Genomic DNA, 13,058 nt, shown 5'->3' on the forward strand with positions numbered 1-13,058 from the left:
TAAAACACAACTACAACAAAAACAATATAAAAAGTGGCAATCCCTCCTGATTCTTCCCCCAAGAATATTTCCAAAATGGTTTCATCCAAGGGTTTTTCTTAGATATATTAGTCCATGGTTTAAATAAAAACAGGATCATGTTATATGCACTGTTTCACCACTTGCTACACTTAATTCCATTTAAAATGCATCATGGCTGTCTTTCCAAGGTTTTTTTTTTTTTTTTAAGATTTTATTTAATTATTAGAGAGAGAGAGAGAGTAAGAGAGCATGGTGGAGGGGGAGGAAGGGAGAAACAGGCTGCCAGCTGAGCAGGGAACCTGACATTGTGGGGCTCAATTCCAGGATGCTGGGATGATGACCTGAGCTGAAGGCAGACACTTAACCAACTGAGCCACCCAGCTGCCCCCAAATTTCTTGACCATGAAGACTGACCTATTCACCTCTTCTTTTCTATGAGGGCATTTCAGCACACGTGTAAGACAAAGCAAAATCCACACCTGGGCTACAAAGGACTAGCAAAGAACAGAAGAATTACAAATTTAGGTGAAATTCACGTTGTAAGCTAAAAATAACACAGCTGGTGGGCACTCAGAAAGAAAAGTGGGGAGAGGGGCGCCTGGGTGGCTCAGTTGGTTAAGCGACTGCCTTCGGCTCAGGTCATGATCCTGGGGTCCCGGGATCGAGCCCCGCATCGGGCTCCCTGCTCAGCGGGGAGTCTGCTTCTCCCTCTGACCCTCTTCCCTCTCGTGCTCTCTCATTCTCTCTCTCTCAAATAAATAAATAAAATCTTAAAAAAAAAAAAAAGAAAAGTGGGGAGAAAATACTATTATAAAAGGACATTTTTTGTTTTGTGCCTTTCACACCCTGGTCAAAGGCTGTGTTTTTTTTCCCCTGGAAAGAGAAACAGAATCTTTGGACCGGGGACACCCATTACAACGGAGGGTGAGACACCACTCTGAAGACAGTGGACTAAGTCTGTCCATAGATATTGCTAAAATTGTAGTCTTCTTCCTCATTTGGCCCCCTAGACACAGGCAAGAGCCTGGAAGATATTTTTGTGGAGAATCTGAGAAACAGAAAGAAGCTGACAGGGTGCCTTAGGAAACGGCCGAGGCAGGTACATCTGCAGTGAAAACCACAGTTGGCAAGCCCCAACTACTGACATTTGAGCAGGTGGGAAAATATCACCAGATAGCAGAGAAAAACTTTGACATGAAAGCCAAAATCCCAAACAAACAAAAAGCCTGAAGCAAACCATGACCTCAGGGAAAGAAAACCTGAAAACTCAGGAACATCCTCAGAGAGATAAGGAGAGGCACAAGAGCTATGAAACAAAGCCAGGATGTGAGAAGGCTGGAACAGAGCAAGAGCACACTCTTAGGGACACGGAGAACAACTCAACAGCTCAGCCAGAACAACGTTAACAACGTCTTCCAGAAAGAAAACGGACAACCTACGCAGAATCAGAGTGTCCATCCAGAAGGTCCGACAGTTGAATTCTACATAGAGAAAGTGAATGGAAAGAAATCAAAGCAACAAATCAAGAAAAATGACCAGCATCAAAGAACAGGAGTTTCTAAATAAAGGGGCCTCAAGAGTAGGCAAGACACTGGATGAAAACAGCCTCCAAGGGACATCACTGCACTGGGTGTTTTGGAATTGCAGGGAGAAAAGTCCTTTAAGCTTCAGAGAAGAAATAGCCACATATATAGGCTGAAGAATCAGAACGCATGAAGTCTTCAACAATGACCCTGAAGACAGAAGTCTGAGCAAAATGGTGTCTAACTCTCACTCAGACACATGGGTAGAAATAAAGCACTTTCAGACATACGTGTTCTCAAAACTTTATCTACCCGCATCTGTCCCCAGGCAACTCCTTAAGGAAGCACTCCATCACAATAAGGGGTAATAAGTCAAGAGAGAGGGAGACGTGGGTTCCAGGAAACCAAGGACCCGACACAAGGGGGCAGTGGGATCTGCAGGAAGAATCCAGCAGGTGGGAGCCTAGGGGATATGTATTCCAGAGGAGATTAACAAAATACTGAATTTCATTAGATAAAAAAGACTCCATTTCTTCAAAAGAGATTTAGGCAACTGGTGAATTTGGGGTTGAATTTTAGTGACAAATACACAAAAAAACGAAACAAAAAACAAGACTCACAAGAACTTCAGGGAAAACAAAACCTGATGCAGGAAAGGAAAAGTAATCCCGTCACACCATTTGCCTAGCTGTGAACAGCACTATGGAGCCATAACATGAACACTAAATACTAGAGTAACCAAACTACAGGTGCACATGCTTTAGGCAGCCATGTATTTGCGCGGGGAAGGCAGAGTGGTAAAAGAAAGCTAGAAACTTCACATCCATTCTCAGAGTCAAAGTGAGGAGACAGGGCGTACAACAAGGGAGGAAAGCGAGGAAGCAGCAGGAGAGCACATGTGCCGTTTAGCGCTGGAGGCAAAGAGGTGGACATGTGTGCTCTGCAGGAGAGGAAACATGACTGGGGAAGGAAATTCAGTGTCTCCTTACAAGCCTTTCTACATATATTACCCCTTTAAAAAACTACTTGAAGATATAACCTTGACTTGAAGTAAAATTTTCAATTTAAAAATTCAAATGAATGCCAATAAAATGTATTAAGGGAGAGTACACATGGTCAATGTATTGTTATTAAATTAATGGCAAGCATCAAGATGACTAACACAACACGATGCCCAGACAGGTCTGGGACAACAGGTCTGGCTGGTCTCCAGCAGTATTTGAGGAACTTTAGGATGCCTGGTAAAACAGCCTACTAGGGATATCACTTCTAAAATGTCTGACTTTAGAAATACAAAACAAACATAAAACAATTACTTGAGCACAAAATAACTTGTGTAATCAATTTTTAAAACGTCATAGAGATGAAAAGAGTTTGTTTTCCAAATGTTGAGTGTTATGTTGCTTTCATAACTTAAGGGAAAAGGCATTTTGACACACTGATGCTCTCTGGCTATTTTTCCACTTGGCCAAAAACTTTTCAGTATGCATGCTGGACCTCTTGCCACTGTAGCTTGACAACTAAGAACTCAGTTGTGTGCTGTTTCCTCCAGGAGCTTAGTTATTTCTTAATAGGAAAGGGAAAAAGGCTTCCTATGATCACTAGCCCTGCCGGGATGGAGGTATGCTGAACGGGCCTCATCAGATATAAGTACCACTTGGTACTTCAAGAAGTGTGTTCTCTGCTCAGACACTTTTAGTAAATAAACAAGTTTTGGTTGGGAAGCATTAATGGAGAATCTATCTCATCCACTTGTGACTAATGCTCATAAGTCATCCAGGTGGACAGTGTAATCACTTGAAACCCTGTCCAAGTTAGAGCATCCTAGACAGGACTGACGGAAGGGCATGAAGGCCTTCAGAACAGGGCCTGAGCGAAGCCCTCCACCATTTGAGATGTTAGCAGTATACCAAATTCTCAACTTCTTGCCCATTTGTGTCACCAACTACGGCTGTCACGCATCCCCTTGGCATAAGCTAGTCCTCCTGTTTAGAGCACCCCATTCTGGTAAAAACCCTTACTCATCCGCTAAATCCAGTTCAAGAACCGCATTCTTTGTAAAAACTTTACAACAGGTAATTAGCACCTCCTCCCTATCTCCATACTTTGTACATATTCCCACCGCTGCGCTCAAAACACTGTAATCTAATTATTTGAGGAGTGAATCCCCCATGCTAGACCGTAAGCTGCTTAAGGAAAAGAAAAAACGTCTACATCCTCCTTACCTTTCCATCCCTAGAATCCTTAAGAGTGTCTGGCACACAATTCCCAATAAATGTTTCTGAACTGAGCTGCTGAAGAAGTGAAGTCGTGAGGCCAAAGTCATTCAGAAGCCCCAAACAAGAAAACCAAAGGAAAAACACACAACTTGGCGGTTCAAGAAGACATTCTCCCATCAGGCTTGGGAATGTCAGCCTGGCCCAGGGGCAGGGTGCTGTGGCGGAGATCGGGCTGGGGCCGGCCCCGGAGGTGCCCAGGAGGTGGGCGGACGGCGCCTCAGGAGTGCTCTCCTTACCCTCACTGTACATCCACGGGGCTGAGGTCAACTCGATCAGAGAAAAAGAGGTGAGCCCACCAACAGTGCCCGGCACGCAGAACTACTGGAAGTTACAGGAAGGTTTAATCCTCACTGAAAAGAATTTAACTGGCTTTCAAATGCTGTCCCTCAAGACTTGAAGGGTGCGCTCCGTCTTCTCCTAGCCTACAAGTCTCAAGGTCGGTCGACGGTTGGTGTTTCAGACCCAGAGGACTGGGAGTTCCAATGACCGGACCCATTCTTCACCAAACACCTCTTCGACTACTTTACAACGCTGCTTCCAAACGTACTCAATGAGGTTAGCTCGGGGGCGCCTCTTGGTCGAAGGCATCAAACCCTAAGCCTAAGCACTAGGTTTGCGTCTGTCTCCAACCCCAGGTCTGACTCCACAGCCCGACCTCAAGCTTACTCTGCGGTGAAGCCCGGCCAGCGGCGGCCGACAAAATCCGAATCGCGACGTGCCCTACCGTAATCCCTGCGGGCCCAGTGACCGACCGTCCTGAGGCGGGCTGCAAGCCACCGGGACGTCCACTCACCTGTGCGCCCTCAAGCAGGGCCCAGGGAACAACACACAGGAGATTTTGTCTGTGGACTTGCAGGGGACCCAAACCCTCCCACTTGCCGAGGCGGATGCCCCGAAGACCTAGCCACTCTTCCAACGCCCTCTCGGGGCCCCCCAGTGCTCCCCACACGATGCCCTCGCCCATCAGAGTCTTGGAAACTGAGTTTACGTTCAGCGAGGGCTCTTCCACAAACGCTCCCCGCACGACGGCATGTGCCAGCGCGCCGCTGCGGGGATCTGCAGGCCGCCGGGAGGGAGAAAGGACGCCCGGGCCGGCGCAGCCCCGCGCCCGTCCCCGAGCCAGGTCGCCGCGACGGGCTCGGGGACGCTCCCCGGGTCTCACCTCGCGACCGGCCCGCAAGGAGACGGCGAGGGGCCGCGCCCGCCCCGCCCTCCCCTGGGGCGCAGGCCCCAGCCCGGGCGCACCACGGCCACGTCCCCGGGGACGGCCGCCCAACTCGATGGTCCGCGCTCAGGGCCGACGGCTCACGTGACCCGCGGCGGCCAATGGAGACGAAGCCCCCTCACCATCGAGATGACGGCGGCCCGGGGCTAGAGCAGCCCCGCTCGGCCGCTCGCCGGACCCTCCACAGCCCGGCTCCAGCTCTCCCAGCTCGGTGCTGCCGCCATCTTCCTGGAGGAGAGGACCGGAGGCGGAGGCTCCCGGCCCGTGGTCGCTCCGCACTCTTACCGTGACCTGTCCTACCCCCGCCCGCCTCTCTTCTCCTCAGCGGCCACTTAGCTCCTTGTAAAGAAACGCACTTCATCCCACTCTACGTACGCACAAAGCAAAACTCACGTTACCTGTTCCCCTCTTATCAGCGTAAGGAAACCAAGCTCATAAGGTAGGAACTGTGGCGAAACAGGGACAAGCCGCCATCTTGGTAAAGGAGAAGAGGCTACGCTTGACCTCCCCCCCACCCCCAGCCTCTATATGGCCAACCGCCGTGGGAGGGGCACGGCGCCTGCGCAGAGGCGGAAAACGCGGACGAGACTGCGCTTGCGCACTCGGAAGCCGGCGAATGGGGGAGGGGAGGAAGGCCAGGTCGCGCCAGGGCGAGGAAAGCGTTGGCAAGGGGGCGGATCGACGTGATGACGCCATCCGCGCACGGGGCGGGGCAGGGCGGGGCGCGAGCGGACGTCGGGCACTGGGCGGGTCCGCGGCGCGGTCGGTAGACGCCTGCTCCTCGGCTGGTCGGCGGTGAGTTCCTCGCCGTGAGTCCCCGGCGTCGCGGGGAGCGCGAGCTGCGCACTGACGCAGAAGAGACGGGGGTCCGCCCGCGGCGCGCGGTCGGCCGGCTCCGGGGGTGGGCGGCTGGGAGGCTTGCTTGGTGTGGGGGAGGGGCGGCAGGCCCCGGGTTCCCGGCCCTCCTCTGCCCCGGGTTCCCGGCCCTCCCCGGGCCCTCACGGCGGGGCGTGTGCCGAGAGAACCCGAGTGACCCCCCGCCGTGCCCGTGCGAACTACGAGGGACAGTCCGGTGCTGGGCCTGGGGCGCCCACCGTGCGCTGGCGGTCGTGGCTGGGGAGGGAAAGCCCAGGTTGCGGCCTGTGGGGCGTCCCGACGTTGCCCCGACCTGAGCCGTCCCACCCGGCCTTTCTTTGGCCGATCGATAGTCGCCCTAACAAGCCCTTGCCGTCTTGCTAGGTTCCCAGGCTCCTCCCGGCCGCAGACGAAGCAGGGGAGAGGCGGCGGCGGCCCCTGCCCTGTGCATGGCCGAGTCCGGAAGGGTGGGGGGGCCACCGCTCCCCTGAAGGCCTGACGTGAAGCCGACCTGTGGCCACCTTCGCTCAGTAAAGCCCCCGCCCGGTGGCCGCAGGACCCACAAGATCTGGCCGCCTTTTCCCTTTTTGGCCTCATTTTTGTCAGTACCACCCCAGCTTGTCTGCCCTTCGTCCGTCCGCACGTAGAATTCAACTTGCAGTTCGAACTGCTGGGTCTTTGTCACCTTTGGTCTTGGCCCACACCCTTCTTTCTGTGTGAAGCCCAGTTACCTCCCCACCTTCTCTGTATTTTCTTGTCTGGTCCCTCCTCTGTTGTTCAGGATTCGGCCCAGAATAGATTTCCTCTGGCTGGATTGGGGGTGCGCCTGATGTCGGCCCTAACTGTTCCCTCTGGTAGCTGTCTCCTAGATTGTTAAGTCTTTTGAGGGGGAAGAGATGTGTGAGTCTTGTCACCCTTGCCCGTTGTCTAGCGCAGTGATCAGCGCATAGGTTCTCTAATGTTCCTTTAACAACCCCAGTCGTGATACCTCGAGATAAATTTAATGTTCCGAAACAACCTTGCTATCCTAATAAGAGATACAGTGCAGTGTAGAGGTCCCAAAAGCTGTTTCCTAGTGTTTGTAATTTGAGGTTCATTATTTTCGGTTTTGGTAGCTCCCACTCAGGCTTTCTTTGTACTACCCAGTACCCTAACTCACAATGTGTACTGCTCTGTCAAGTCTTGGCAGTAATCATCTCAGCTGTGAAGTTGATCCTGAGACTTTTTCCCATTTTCCACTTTGATCTGTCACCAGGCACAGCACCCTCGGGTAAAGAACGAGGGCTTCTCAATCTGATCAGATTTGCATTGACTGCTTTTGAGCTAGCAGGGTGACCTAGGGAAATGGGAGGAGGGGAGGGGCTGAGACTGCCCTCTGTCATCATTTGTAAATGTGATTCAGGTCCCCCCCCCTTTTATTTTTTTAAAGATTTTATTTATTTGACAGAGACAGTGAGAGAGGGAACACAAGCAGGGGGAGCGGGAGAGGGAGAAGCAGGCTTCCCGCCGAGCAGGGAGCCCGATGCGGGGCCTGATCCCAGGACCCTGGGAGCATGACCTGAGCCCAGGGCAGACACTTAACGACTGAGCCACCCAGGCGCCCCTCAGGTCCCCTTTTATACCCAACTCCTTTTTATATCCGAAGACAGAAACTGCTGAAAAAGAAAAGAGAGAAGGGGACTTCAGAACTCATTCGGTAGCAGAATTGCGTTGAAGCCATTTTATATTCTGTATTTATACCATTTTGTGCTAATGGTCATATATGTCACTATAGAGAATACATTTGGTTGTGGGGTGTGCTTCCCAGGTAGCCATTGAGGAGGTTGTGTTGTGTAGTGTATGTACCTTCCTCAAATCCAAAGAATCTGAATGCCAAATATCTCAAGAGCTCTGGATAAGGGATTATGGACATTTGGGGTCTTACACAGCAGGGTCATTTTGTGTGTGGGGGGGAAACGTATGTAAATAGAAGAATAACATGTCTATGATTGGTAGTTAGGGGCAATCCACTAGTGTAAATACCACTAGCAAAATAAATTTATATGTATTGCCAAGAATCTAGTTTTACTCATCTGTTTTTCATCTTTTGTTTGGGGAAAGCTGCTTTGTTTTATGTGAATTGGGATGGGAGTATTGCTCGGTGGAAGAAGGAAGCCATGTTCAAGTAAAGGCTAATGTTTAAACAATTGCTAGTATCTATGATGAGCACAACAGGAAAGAATAAAATTTTTATTTGACTACATTGAGTTAGGGGGATCCAAATGGTCTGCGGTCGTGGTTTAAATTAATCACAGTGTTTGGCATCCTGTGTTGTTTGATCAAGGCTTTTACACTAAAAACCGGGTGCTTCAAAAGTTCCACGTTCCTCTTGCAATTTTCATTTTACATTAGCTAATAACTTCTATTGTTAGAGAATCATAGTAGATCCAAATTATATTTTAGGAAAACTGAATATGAAAGAAATAGCATATTGCAAGAAAAACTTGCTAAATTAAAGAATTCGTAGCTTGGGGACGCCTGGGTGACTCAGTCGTTAAGCGTCTGCCTTTAAGCATTGCCTTCCGCTCTGATTCCAGGGTCCTGGGATCAAGCCCCACATCGGGCTCCCCACTACGTCAGATGCCTGCTTCTCCCTCTCCCACTCCCCCTGCGTGTGTTCCCTCTCTCTCTGTCTCTTTCTGTCAAACAAATAAATAAAATCTTAAAAAAAAAAAATTCATAGCCTGTTCCAATAACGGTATTCTCCATTTTCCTACATGTGTACATCCGGGTAGGTCTCCCTGACCCTTCCAGCAGGAAACTGATAGGGAGCAATGAAAGCTCCCTTTCTCTCCTACGGAACATCCTCAAGTCCTGGTTAACAGAATAAGGTGAACACAGGTGGGCTCGAGGCACAGCATTCTCAGGGTGCTCAGATGAAGTTGGTCAGAACCCAGGCAGGGGCCCAGGGTTCACTGAGGAGAAGCAAGTCTGTGGATGTTCAGGAGAGACCTTCATGACAGTCCTATGTCCTATTGGGTTGGTTTGAAATAAGATACATGTGATAGCTTCCAAGGCAAAGTGCCCACTCCTTTATTCTTCCATGTGAACTTGAAGGTCACTTTATCCCCTTTAAGAGAAAACCCACGTTAGGATTCCATCTAGGGTTGGACCACGTTTATATACTAATTTGGGAGAAATAAAAATGATTTGATTCACTAGGGCCTGTTTTTTTCTAAATTTGTTCCTACATGCTTGGTTGCTTTCTGTTTCTGTTGTAAATGACATTTCACCCCTATTTCCATTACTTTATATTCATTACTAGTACGGAAAGGAGTTATCTTGTATCTGGCTTGTATCCAGCCACCTTACTAAATTACCTTATTCTAGAATTTTTTCTAAAGATTGATTTATTTGAGTGGGCGGAGGGGCAGAGAGAATCTTGCGCAGACTCTCCGCTGAGCACAGAGCCAGAAGTAGGGCTTGATCCCACTACCCGGAGATCATGACCTGAACCGAAATCAAGAGTCGGAGGCTCGACTGACTCAGCCACCCTGGCGCCCCTAGAATTATTTTTTAACTGAACCATTTGTGTTTTCTGTGTATTCAGTCTTAACAGTGAAAAAGCTTTTGTATTTTTTTCATTTTGTTTTGACTGAATTTCATGGTGAGACTGCAATATGAAGATCTTGTTTGGATCTTAATTCAGATCAACAACCAAAAAAATGAGACAGCCAGAGAATAAGTGTTTTAAAATAATTATAGTAGTAATGGGCATCCCTGCCTAATTAGTGATTGTAATTTAAATAGACTTAGTATTCCATTATTGAGAGAATAGCATTTGCCATTGGTGTTTGGGAATACCCTGGGTTATATTTAAGCAGTTTCCTTAGTGTTCTTATTAGAGGTGGTTGCTAATTTTATCATGTTTCATCAGCATTCATATAGGATTATCTTCCTTAATTTGTTGTAATGGCTTTATGTAGATAGATGTTTTTGGTACATTTCTGGAACCTAATTGCTAACAAATATTTCATTGAGAATTTTTGCCGTTTATATTCATGAGTGAGATTGACATACCACTATCTAGCCAGCTTTCTTAGGTCTCTCTCTGAGTTTGTTGTTAAAAGTTGTAGTTTCTTCATAAAATAAACTGGAGTGCTTTCCCTTTTTCTGTACTGGCTTAAGTGACATGGGTATCTGTTCAGGGTTGGATGGAAGGCAGCTCAAATTCTGTCTGGTCTTGGTCCCTTCTTCATTGGTAGATTTTATTCAGCTGTTCAGTGGTATTTGTTCTCGTCAGGTTTTCCAGTTCTTGGTTCCATTTTGGTAATTTACAGTGTCTAGGAAATCATCCATTTCTTCCAGATTTTCAGATCTGTGGCCATCTTGACACACACAGTCTCCTGAGTCTGTGTTTATACCTTCTTTTCTATATTTGCTTTTTTCCCCCCTTAATGGGACTTGTGAGGAATTTGTTTCCAAGAACTAGCTTTTGGATCTATTTATCCTTCAATTGACTTATTTCATTTCTCAATAATGTGAGAGCCAAATTTTTTTATCTTCAGTATTCTTTAATGAAAATATCTAAAACCCAAATTCTCATCAGAGTCTGTGAAGCTTTTATTGTGTCCCATAGATCTGCTTTTGTCTTCTTTCCGTTGCTTTCTAGATAGCTTGTGGTTTTGCTTTTGTTACCCTCATTGATCCAAGGGATATCCAGGAGTGTTCCAAATAATTGGGAGTTATATTTTATCTCCCCCCCCCCCCACAGATTTAACAGATCACAAGTTGAAAACATCATTTGTAAAACTATATTTTGAAATTTGCTTAAATTTTTTATAGTAGTTACATGATCTTTAATTGCTTTTCTTTATTAATTCAAGATTCTGTGTGTCTTAATTCTTATTTATTGGTTGCATTACACAACCCTCTTCCCTTGCTCATACTGTTTACTGAATCTGTAATTCTGAGAGATGCTATTAAAGTCTTGCACGTGATTTGTATTTTTATCAAGTTTACCTGACATTTTTCCTAGTCTTTGCTTTATGTATTTATCTGCTGTACTGATCTGTGTGTGCAAGTTTAGGAATGTTAATCTCCCTATAAGTAGTTCCTTTTCTCAGGGTCACATTTTTACCTTGAATCTCAGCTGGACTGATACTGCTGTCTGCCCTACCTCCTTTGTGTCTGGCCGGCCGGGTGTCTTTTAGCCTCTGTCCTTTTGTTTTCAGCACTTTTGTTACTTTGTTTTAAGCATATCCGTCCACTTAATGATTGATTTTATTATTTTTCCTCTTGTTTCCTTTCCATAATTTTGCTGACTTGATCAAGTTGCTATTTTCTATCTGTCTCTTAATTTGGAAGTTTGCTGTCTTTCTTTTTTTTAATGGTTACCTTTTACAGTCACAGTTAATCTCTATACTTGAAAAAAAGATGTCTGCTCCTTCTGCTGCCAAGACCACCTATATTCCATATGACCCCTCAGCCCTCCCTTTGGAATGTTTTACTTCTGTGCTATCTCTTGCCATCAACTCTTAGGTTTTGGTGAGGTGGTTTAATACTAATCCTGTATTATTAATAGAATTTTCCTAGGATGTCCCTTCTAGCCAAGAGACCTTAATTCACTCCAGGTAGTTGGTTAATGTGTGGACTCTGATCTTTGTTCTTCTAAGGAAAATTTTCTTCTATTATTGTCCTTTCTTCACTTAATGAGAGCTCTTATTATTAACGAGGTAAATGGCCTATATTGTTCCTCCAAGACTATCTTTTGGAGTCAATTGAGCTACCAAAGTCTCAGTTTGAAAATCATGGGTTTTAGGTCCAATAAGTTTTGTTTCTTTTCTTTTTAAGATTTTATTTATTTATTTGAGAGGGGGAGAGAGAGAGAGCATGAGCGAGGAGGTCAGGGAGAGGGAGAAGCAGACTCCCTGCTGAGCCAGGAGCCTGATGTAGGCTCCAGCCCAGGACCCTGAGATCATGACCTGAGCCGAAGGCAGACGCTTCACTGACTGAGCCACCCAGGTGCCCCCAGTTTTATTTCTTTTAAAAAAGTGTATTTGCATCTTTATTCTAGTGGTGCTATCTTTTTTGGTTCAAATTATTGCCTTCCCCCTCCTGCAGCTTGCCTATTTAGCTCTTCTTGGAGGCAGGGAGATGTGGTCACTATCATCTTGCTCTCAGAGTCCTCACGTTTAGGACCTCTGTTCTCCAGTCTTTTTCCAGGATCCACTGTATTCCTTTCCTTGCCAAAAGGTTCTTCAGAATTCATCTCCTGCCTCTGTTTTTGTCTAACAGTCCTACTTTCCTTTACGTTTGCCTTAATTCCCCACCTACGCTTGGAGCTTCCACACCTCCTCAGTCGGTGGCCCTCCCTTTTAGCCCAGGCCTTACCAGACACTCCTTTCTCAGTCATGGTGGTAGCAACAAGCAGTTTACAGACTGCACGTGAGTTCACAGCTCTCTTCTGCCTCCCTTCTTGTTCCCGCCGGATAGGAGAGAGTAAGATTTCCAATGGGCTACTAGAAGGAGAACCAAGACTATAATGCTTGTCTTCTCTGAAATAATACAAATCCTACTGCTGTCAGCCTTAGTTAACCAAACCGTGCATGGGGGTGCAAGAGCCTCATTCTTCAGAGGTGGTTGGGAACATTTACATTCAGAAGGGAAACAGGTGTGCAGTTTTGGGGAATGTTAAGGTTTGGGCGATGGGGAGGAAAGAAACTTCCTAATAAGTTTCTAAGCTCCAGAGGGAATCAAGTCTGACTGCATTTGTATCTCTTGACTTTGTTACCAAAGATTACCCAGTAGACTCTGTGTTCCCCAAACTTTCAAGCCTTTTAAAATTCATATTAAAATTCCGAATGTCTCTAAAACCTTTGTTACACTCCTCAAGCACTCCAGTGTCTTCAGTCCTTTTTCCTTTACTTATAAATGTTGCTCTGTGTGCCCGATTGTCAAAAACTAGTTCTCAGGATCTTAAGGAACCTTCAGTAGCAGATAGTACTCTACAAGCACTCTTTCCTTGTAGACAGGTTTCAGAGAAACCTAGATTGTTCCTCCAAGACTATCTTTTACCCATGAAATCATAATTCCAGAGGTCATGAGAATTTCTTTTTCTCCGATTGTGTCCCTGGTGCTTAGCATATAATCAGTACTAAAGAAAGTTTGGATGTT

At 46.8% G+C, this 13,058-nt stretch overlaps 2 protein-coding genes across 5 annotated transcripts in view; one reads left to right on the top strand and one right to left on the bottom strand.

Annotated features, from left to right (window-relative positions):
* Positions 1 to 5,586, bottom strand: part of LOC113919640 (high density lipoprotein binding protein) — a 70,586-nt gene extending 65,000 nt beyond the window's left edge. The window contains exon 1 of one of the 2 annotated variants that reach the window (XM_027589091.1): positions 5,447 to 5,586. The gene's annotated coding sequence lies outside the window, so the exon portion shown is untranslated. Of the gene's footprint in view, positions 1 to 4,985; positions 5,079 to 5,446 lie in introns of those variants that run through there. The other variant, XM_027589093.1, reaches the window with a different exon arrangement.
* The window catches only part of SEPTIN2 (septin 2), a 33,931-nt gene continuing 26,134 nt past the window's right edge, over positions 5,262 to 13,058 (top strand). The window contains exon 1 of one of the 3 annotated variants that reach the window (XM_027589098.2): positions 5,262 to 5,487. The gene's annotated coding sequence lies outside the window, so the exon portion shown is untranslated. Of the gene's footprint in view, positions 5,488 to 5,729; positions 5,844 to 13,058 lie in introns of those variants that run through there. The other 2 variants (XM_027589097.2, XM_027589099.2) reach the window with 2 other exon arrangements.

This window comes from Zalophus californianus, chromosome 3 (genome assembly GCF_009762305.2).
Source record: "Zalophus californianus isolate mZalCal1 chromosome 3, mZalCal1.pri.v2, whole genome shotgun sequence".
Taxonomy (NCBI): domain Eukaryota; kingdom Metazoa; phylum Chordata; class Mammalia; order Carnivora; family Otariidae; genus Zalophus; species Zalophus californianus.